Source organism: Macaca mulatta, chromosome 5 (assembly GCF_049350105.2).
Source record: "Macaca mulatta isolate MMU2019108-1 chromosome 5, T2T-MMU8v2.0, whole genome shotgun sequence".
NCBI lineage: Eukaryota > Metazoa > Chordata > Mammalia > Primates > Cercopithecidae > Macaca > Macaca mulatta.
This window is the reverse complement of record NC_133410.1, coordinates 196019645-196028745: the sequence shown is the minus strand read 5'-3', so window position 1 is coordinate 196028745 and position 9101 is coordinate 196019645. Positions and strand designations below refer to the sequence as shown.

At 40.8% G+C, this 9101-nt stretch overlaps 1 long non-coding RNA gene across 1 annotated transcript in view; it reads left to right on the top strand.

Annotated features, from left to right (window-relative positions):
* The window catches only part of LOC144340935 (uncharacterized), a 147382-nt gene that overhangs the window by 65889 nt on the left and 72392 nt on the right, over positions 1 to 9101 (top strand). The gene's annotated exons all lie outside the window — the stretch shown is intronic.

The window sequence follows — 9101 nt, the reverse complement described above, 5'->3', positions numbered from 1 at the left end:
CAAATCTTTTTTTAAGTAAACTAAATACAATACTGAAATCCGAATCCATCATGACAATACCTCCTTCGCGATTTATTGACCAGAACAACTTGGCAAATAGAAATTTGCAAATTTAAGAGCTAACAAGGCAAGAATGTTGCAACTATATTTATTTTCAGGATTTAAAAAGGTCATGGGATTGCGAAGCTGCCAAGTGGCTGACTGGGGCCGCAGTACATTACAGAAGTATAGACAGATCGTTCCGTGGATAGATTGAAGCTGGAGGCTAAGTAACTGGTGGCAACTTTTCCAAAGGATCACGTTTTTTTCTAAATGTGAAATCTGCAGCCAAAGCATCTTTTCCGGTGGGGAATAAATTAGTCAACCACAGATACTGAATCCGTCTTTAGTACCACAATTACAAAGATGAAGAAACCCGGATACGGTTCATTTATCTATCCTGTTACGAGAACTAAATTTCCTCAAAGTTAACATCACTGCCGCTCTCTCTGACACCTCACATAGGAGTCAGGAAACCCGCAAACAGATCTCTGAGCCCCCAAAGCAGGCAAAGTGAAGGCTTGATCCCTGGAGCTGATCTCACGTCCCTCCATTTCCCCATAACTCATTTTGTAAATTACTTTTAAGTCACGTTGGCTTGTTTGTGATTCTGCTACAGTAACCTGCCTGTGTATTGCTTTTGAAAAAAACTAAAATTATGTGCTTAAAATGGGCCTCTTCTATTTTCACACAGAAGTCTCTTCCCCTGCCTCTCTTCATCCCTTATTTCTTCTCACAAAGAGCCTCTCACCTTAGAACCTGCAATATTAACATTCTCCTGTAAGGAAATATATTAATATCCTCCTGTAAGGAAATACACGGAACCCACCCACAAGGTGAAACTATCACAATTCTGTTCATGTCATTGGCCCGAGTGTAGGTGAGAGAATGTGACCACAGAGGGCCTGGACACAGGGACCTGAGGCAGAGCAGGGCTTCGGAGCCGCGTGGAGGGTGGAGAATAATGTCACCAAGTTTCCGATGCAGAATTACCAGCAGTCACCTGCACTCATCTTTACACAGCAATGTGGAGCAGAAATGCAGAAGAAAAGATCTCCTCAGCTACAAATTTGACCTCACTAATTTCCCTTAGCAATATATGGCCAGCTACACATTGTTGTTAAATTAAAACACTTTAAAAAGTCAAATGGCCGGACATGGTGCCAAGGCGCCTCACTTTGGGAGGCCGCGGCAGGCGGAGGTCAGGAGATCGAGGCCATCCTGGCTAACAAGGTGAAACCCCGTCTCTACGAAAAATTAAAAAAATTAGCCGTGTATGGTGGCGGCGCCTGTGGTCCCAGCTACTCGGGAGGCTGAGGCAGGAGAATGGCCTGAACCCGGCAGGCGGAGCTTGCAGTGAGCTGAGATCGCGCCGCTCACTCCAGCCTGAGGGACAGAGCGAGACTCCGTCTCAAAAACAAACCAACAAACAAAAAGTCAAATTGACTTTTCTTAGATTATTTTCTTCCAATCTGCCTGTTCTGATTCTCTTTTATTAAGCAGACTCTTAGCTATTTGATATGCTCTGCACGGAAGGCACAACCTGAATCTTTCTGTATGTTTCTCTTCAATTTCTGATTTTGCAATATTCTCTACTCAGGGACTTCTTGAAGAGAGCTTACCGGGAAAATGACTCCCCCAGGACCCAGTCAATTTTCGTATCAATTAGGAACTTTGGCAGGAGTTTTAACTGTTCCTCGTTGTGAATATGAGCACTTTGTTAGAACAACTTCTTCCAGCTTCCTCCAATGCTTTAGAAACTCTTTCTTCGTGTTATATTCAACAGGAAAATGAGCAACAGTTCAGCTGTTACACATATGGTGATCTTTATCATTCTTATTCATAAGTAAAACAAAAATTGTTAAGGTGAATAGACATATAATAACCAAAGAAAGCTTATATATAAAACAAAACGATCATATTTAAAAGAAATGGGATGTAAAAGAAATATTTTATTTGCAAAAGTGACCCCTTAGTATAGTGATTAGTAAATAATCACTCCTTCCAGCTTACAAAAATAATCCCAACTTCCAGCTGAAATATAAATCGCATTTATTTTGCTAATCTACATAAAAATCAGTTAAATTTTTTTCGATGAAATAAGACTAGAAACAAAATTGTGGGATGTATTTTTATGGAATTTTGCAAACTTAGATGCAAAGAAATCACAAATCTAAATATTACAGAGATTTGATCTATTATGAGTTTGTAACAAAAACAAGAAATATAATGTTCTTTTTTTATATTTTAGCAATTTTAAAATGTAATGTGATCTTCACTGTATCCATGATTTAGTAAGTTTGCCTAACTTATTTAAAAAGAACTGAAAATTGAGAAAGAGGTTTTTAAAAATCAAACGTTTGAATGAATATTTGAATATAGTATGAAGATTCATAAAAATAAGATTTTCAGACAAGGTTACGTTTATCTTTTTCTTTCTTTTTTTTTCTTTAGAGATACTGTCTTTTAAAAAATTATTATTATACTTTAAGTTCTGGGATGTATATGTAGAATGTGCAGCTTTGTTACATAGGTTTACACGTGCCATGGTGGTTTGCTGCACCATCAACCTGTCATTTACATTAGGTATTTCTCCTAATGCTCTCCCTCCCTTGCCCCCTACACCCCGACAGACCCCCGTGTGTGATGCTCCCCTCCCTGTGTCCATGTGTTCTCACTGTTCAACTCCCACTTATGAGTGAGAACATGCGATGTTTGGTTTTCTGTTCCTGTGTTAGTTTGCTGGGAATGATGGTTTCCGGCTTCATCCATGTCCTGTAAAGGACATGAACTCATCCTTTTTTATGGCTGCATAGTATTCCATGGTGTATATGTGCCACATTTTCTTTATTCAGTCTATCACTGATGGGCATTTGGGTTGGTTCCAAGTCTTTGCTATTGTGAATAGTGCTGCAATAAACATATGTATGTATGTATCTTTATAGTAGAATGATTTATAATCCTTTGGGTATATACCCAGTAATGGGATTGCTGGGTCAAATCGTATTTCTGGTTTTAGATCCTTGAGGAATCGCCATACTGTCTTCCACAATGGTTGAACTAATTTACACTCCCATCAACAGTGTAAAATTGTTCCTATTTCTCCACATCCTCTCCAGCATCTGTTGTTTACTGACTTTTTAATAATTGCTATTCTAACTGATATGAGATGGTATCTCATTGTGCTTTTGATTTGCACTAGAGATAGAGTCTTGCTCTGTCACTCAGACTGGAGGGCAATGGCATGATCATAATTCACTGCACCTGTGAACTCTTGGACTCAAGTTATCCTCTTGCCTCAACCTCTTGTGTACCTGGGACCACAGGTGTGTGCCACCATGCTCAGCTAATTTTTTACATTTTTTTTTTGTAGAGATGGGATCTCACTGTATTGTCCAGGCTGGCCTTGAACTCCTGGCCTCAAGCACTCCTCTCACCTGGGCTTCCCAAAGTTCTGGGATTATGGTCGTGAGTCACAATTCCCAGCCTGAGCTTACCTTTCTCAAGAACAATTCAGAAACCTTAAATGTAGGTAATACAGTGTTTTTGAATAGCTCTGTAGAAAGAGAGCTTTGTTTAAGATAAAATAAACACACACACACACATCTTTAAAAATAGGCTTTATTCCCATAGTCTTTGCAAGAGTAAATATCTTTCTTTTTCTTTTCTTTTTTGTTTTTTTCTTTGCAGGGTCTCAGTCTGCCACCCAGGCTGGAGTGCAGTAGTGCACTCAGGGCTCACTGTAGCCTCAAACTTCTGGGATCAAGTGATCCTCCTGCCTCAGCCTCTCAAGTAGCTGGGAATAGAGGTGCATGCCACCACATCCAGCTAATTTTTTATTTTTTGTAGAGATGAGGATCTTTCTATGTTATCCAGGCTGGTCTTGAACTCCTGGCCTCAGGGGACCCTCCTACCCTGGCCTCCCAAAGTGCTGGGATTCTAGGTGCGAACCAGTGTGCCCAGCCTCTTTCCCGTCTTCTTTACCAGATGAAACCTACTGCTTAGTCTTTCTAATTCTTAACACTTCTTCCTCATTAACCTTGTAATCTTTTGGTATAAGCCTTTCCAGCCAAGAGGAAAGGCGAGCAGATGGTTTTATGGAAGAACTCAGTGCTGCACCCAATGGGAGCGTTCAGACCAAAAGCAAGAGCCACTCTCCCGTTCTTCCGCCTGTTGCGCCTTCCTCGTTCAACATCAGGCAGGTCTTGCTGCCAGCCCCAGTGAAAATCCAGCTGACTCTCTGTTTTATCATCATTGGCCATCTTGAGTCATCAGTTGGTTTACTGTAACAGATATGCCAGCTGCCCACAAGACACTTCCTTCATGTGAACCCAAGTTGAATCATAAATATTTCATTTACTTTAAAGGATTCCAAGGTGTATGTATAATATCAGATTGTATTTTTTTCCCCCCTGCAAGCTATTAGAGCAAAAGTATTGTAATACTGAGTTAGAGTTCCAAGAAAGCATGGTTCAGGTTGATGCAATGCAGAAACCCAGCTTTTGTTGCAATTTTTCTGGCGTGACCAAACTACTCACTGGATGTCCTTGGGCAAACTATGTAAAACATCTCCTTAAGATTCTTCAGCTGAAAAATGGGAACACTGTAAAATATAAACTGAAAACATGAGGGTATTGGAGGCCCCACAGACACACACACACACACACACACACACACACACACACAGAGTTCAGCATGTGTCATTATAACAGGAACATTTAAGAACTTAATTTCTTTAAGACTTAATTCATAACACTGGAACATATAACCTATGCTAGTGATTTCTGTCTTTTCGTTTTAAAACTATTCACTTTATGAAATTTCCATAGAACTCTTAATGTGAATACATTTCCTCTCTTGCTGTGGGACAGTCACTATAGAATTATTTCAAATATTTTATGTTTAAGTTAAGTTAAACTTTGTTAAAATGGAAAAGAATGGGAGTGAGCCCCTTTAGTAAGACAAGCTCCTTTAGTGCAGATACGACGTCTGGCATAAAGCCAAACCTTCAGGTGCAAGCCTCCTAGGGTGTTCTTAATTGAGCAGCCCTTGCTTGAGAGGTGTGCACTACCACAGGCTCAGAGAAGTACAGAAGCCACAGATAAATAAAGATCTTAGAGCTAAATTTATAAAAAGAACCTTAGGGAACTGTATCATCAGCTCCCATTGTTTCAGAATGTTGGACACGGTCATAAAGCTCACTAATGGAAACACAAATATTCCTGAACCATTGCCTATCTTTTATCAATCTGACCATTTCAGGGCAAGATTTTTCACTAAACTGGAGTGGCAGTATCCACCTTGAAAGGCAAGAGGCCAAATTGCCTTTCCCTTTATTGTTCAGACCCCAGGGAAGTGGGGAAGGAGTGGGGGATGCACCCCAGAGGCAGGTGAGTGGGGACCTGGGAGGGCACTATTGAGGAACTACTGAGGACAGGGTGACTGATTGCTGAACCTCTGTGATGAGACAGAAAATCTAAATTTACGTTGTCTTTAGCCAACCTCTCCTCTATAAGAACCATAAATTCAGTGGTTTTATGACAATTTGTGAGAGATTATTTCCAAGTTTCTGAAGACCAGTGAAATCTTGGGTGGCTACTACAGGACTCCACTAAGCCTGGAACCTGAGGCTGCAATGCAAAAACAGTTCATAAAATGCAGCAGCAACGTAAACTCAAAAATAATATGAGAAGAAAAGAAAACAGTACTCTAGGACGTTTTTCTTTTAACACTGTCGTTTGGTATTTCTAACCATACTTTACTGGTGTTGATTTGATTGACTTATTTCCTCTGTGTTAACAAAAGGGTGGTTGTCCAGATGGTGCCCGAGGCCTCCCTACTCAAGGGCGTACCCCTGTGGGAAAGCAGCTTGGTGCAGAATAGGCCACCGTGTGACCTGCACTGCCACCTACTGGTGATTATCTCAAACTGCAGCTCAGGCTAACAGACCTGTGGTCCGTATAATATGATTCGCCTGGGAATGACAAGATATTCGCAAACTATGCATGCGACAAAGGTCTAATATCCAGAATCTATAAGAAACTCAAATCAACAAGCAAAGGGCGCACGACCCCATTAAAAATGGGCAAAGGACATGAACAGGCATTTCTCGAAAGAAGCTATACACGTGGGCAACAAGCATATGAAAAAACGCTCAACATCATTATCATCAGAGAAATGCAAATCAAATCCTCGGTGAGATGCCGTATCATGCCAGTCGGAATGGCTATTATTAAAAGGTGAAAAAATAACCGATGCTGCTCAGGCTACGGAGAAAAGGGGACGCTTATACACTGTCGGTGGGAATGTAAATTAGCTCAGCCATTGTGGAAAGCAGTTTGAAGATTTCTCAAAAAACTTAAAACAGAATTACCATTTCTCCCAGCAATCCCATTACTGTGTGTATACCCAAAGGAAAATAGATTACTGTCCCAAAAAGACACATGCACGTGTATGTTCATTGCAGCACTATTCACAATAGCAAAGACATGAAATCAACCTAAGGAGCCCAGCAGTGGTGGACTGGTTAAAGACGAGGTGGTACATGCACTATGGAATACTATGCAGCCGTAAAAAGTAAAATTATGTCCTTCACAGCAACATGGATGCATCTGGAATCCATAATCCTAATTGAATTAATGCAGAAACAGAAAACCAAATACATCACATTCTCACTTACCAGTGGGAACTAAACATTAACCATACATGGACATAAACATGGGAAAAATGGAGACACTGCAGACTGCTAGAGGGTTAGGGAGAGAGCAGGCAAGGGCTGGGAAACCGCCTACTGGGTACTGTGCTCACCACCTGGGTGTAATATACTCATGCAACAAATCTGCACATGTATTCCCTGTGTCTAAAATAAAAGTTAATTTTTTTTTAATGTAAAAATAGCAGACCATACCCAGAGTGAGTAAGAATTTTGGAGATGTTCTAACCATTGGTTGAATCCCTTAATTTTACTTCTGACGCACTGAGAGCAGAGAAGAAAGATACACCATGCACAAGGTCCAAAGAGAAACAAAGCCTGCCATTAGGTAAAGCAGGAAGGACAGGTTTTAATCCGTAATGTACCATTGTAGTAGGAAAAAGGTCCAGCGTGAACTGAACTCAAGTTTTATTTGTGCAGAGGAGACTGGGCATTTTAAAGCAAGAGCGAGAGAAGAGAGCAGGGGTGATGGGGGATCAGTCCGCTCACAGAAGTGGAAAATTACAAAAAGCAGGAAATTGGGGATTGGTCCGTGTGAAATTCAGATTGTTCTGTTAACTGGAGCTTGTCAAGGTGAGACCCTTACCCTCCCACAGAGGCTAGGAGGAGATGGGAGCCCTCTCTCCAGGGGTTGGCTGGAGCAAAGAGTAGACTTTGGGCAGCCTTGAGTGTCCTCAGGCAGGCACCTAAGCAGAGCTGGGGGTGCAGCCTCAGACTGTAAGAAACTAACTTAGTGTTTTGAGGCCACTAAAAATATGGCTTTGTAGACCAAGGTCAAGGCCAGGGTAAGAATGGGCTCAGAGAAGCCTGGCTAAAGTTCAAAGACAGAATCTTTGTCAACATTCATTAAAGTAAATGTGTACCTTTTGAATGAGACAATCTGTCTTTTCACTTAACAAAAAGGTTTTGAATTCTAGACATTTATACTCTATGAGAACTTCAGAAATATTTTGATTCTACCCTTTGGTAATCCATAATTATAGAAAACAAATTACTCAGGCAGGCATGTCAGATATAGTCTCATCGACAGTAACCCTGAAAAGAAATATTAATTGATTCTAGAGGTTCAAAAATACATTTGAATTCCAGCGTAAAAAAAAAAAAAAAAAAACCTTGCAAAGGAGGATCCACATCTACACGACAGCAGTAGTCATCCGAGAGTCAAGCATTGAATTTGCAAGTCAGACAGAGATTACTTGCCTAGTAAATTTACAGAAAAAGGAAACCATAAGCAGCAGAATTGTTGAATGTAACTTCCTCTGAAGAAATACTCTAAACGGCAGGAACTCTTGTGAAGTGGGGACGACCAGCTCTGTCTGTTGACAGGGGCTTCCAGACAGGTATGCTAGGAGGTTCTTAGAGAAGTAGCAACACGAATTCACATACTAATATTGTTACTCAAAATCTGTACCTTTTTTTTCAGATGATTTACATCTAAGTGGTAAGAAAAAATAGCTTTAGGGTGGGAGGGATGCATGTTTTATGGTTTAATAATACAATTCTAGACATTTCACTTGTAGATTCTACTGCGGAGCTTGCCTCTGGTCACCAAAGAAGTCTTACACCTCAACCTGATTTGTCACTGTTATGTGCTATCAGTATACCGAATCTACTGAGTGTATTACCTCTGTCTTACTTTATACAGAAGGAAGGAAGGGAGGAAGAGAAGAGAGTGGGAAGGACAGAGGGATAAAGGAAGGAAGGGAGGAAGAAGAGAAGGAAGGGAAATAAGGGGAGGGGAGGGCAAAGAAGGGGAGGGGAGGTGAGGAGAGGAGAGGGAAGGGGAGGGGAGGGGAAGAGAGGACAGGAGAGGAGAGGAGGGGGAGGAGAGGGTAAGGGAGGGGAAGGGAGGAGAGGAGAGGAGAGGAAAGGGAAAGAAAAGCACATTCTTTTCATTCCTGAGTTTGCCAGTCTTTGCCCATCAAATTAACAGGTTACAGTACTATAAATAAAATTCCTTGATTCCATCCTTGCTTTAGACTAAAGTTGTATTATCATTGATGACAATAGGAACACTTTATTGCTAAGAAGCAAGAATAGTGCCTTTGCTTATGATTTTTGAATTAACTCATTAGATATCCATGTTTGCCCCATACTATGCATGTAGACACACTGATTCTACTATCAAAATCTTTTCTCTATTGCTCCAATAATAAGTTACAAAACTCTGAAAACTGTGTGATATATTTTAGGACTCTAAGCTGAAGCGTATAATGCTAAAAGCTGACATATCTAGCTGAATGATTTATACATTCACTTTTCAGACTGGCTTTATGCCCAAGCAAGAGAGGGCCTGGGAACACCCAATGCCATGTGCAAAGCACTCATTTTAAACTAGCACATCATTATG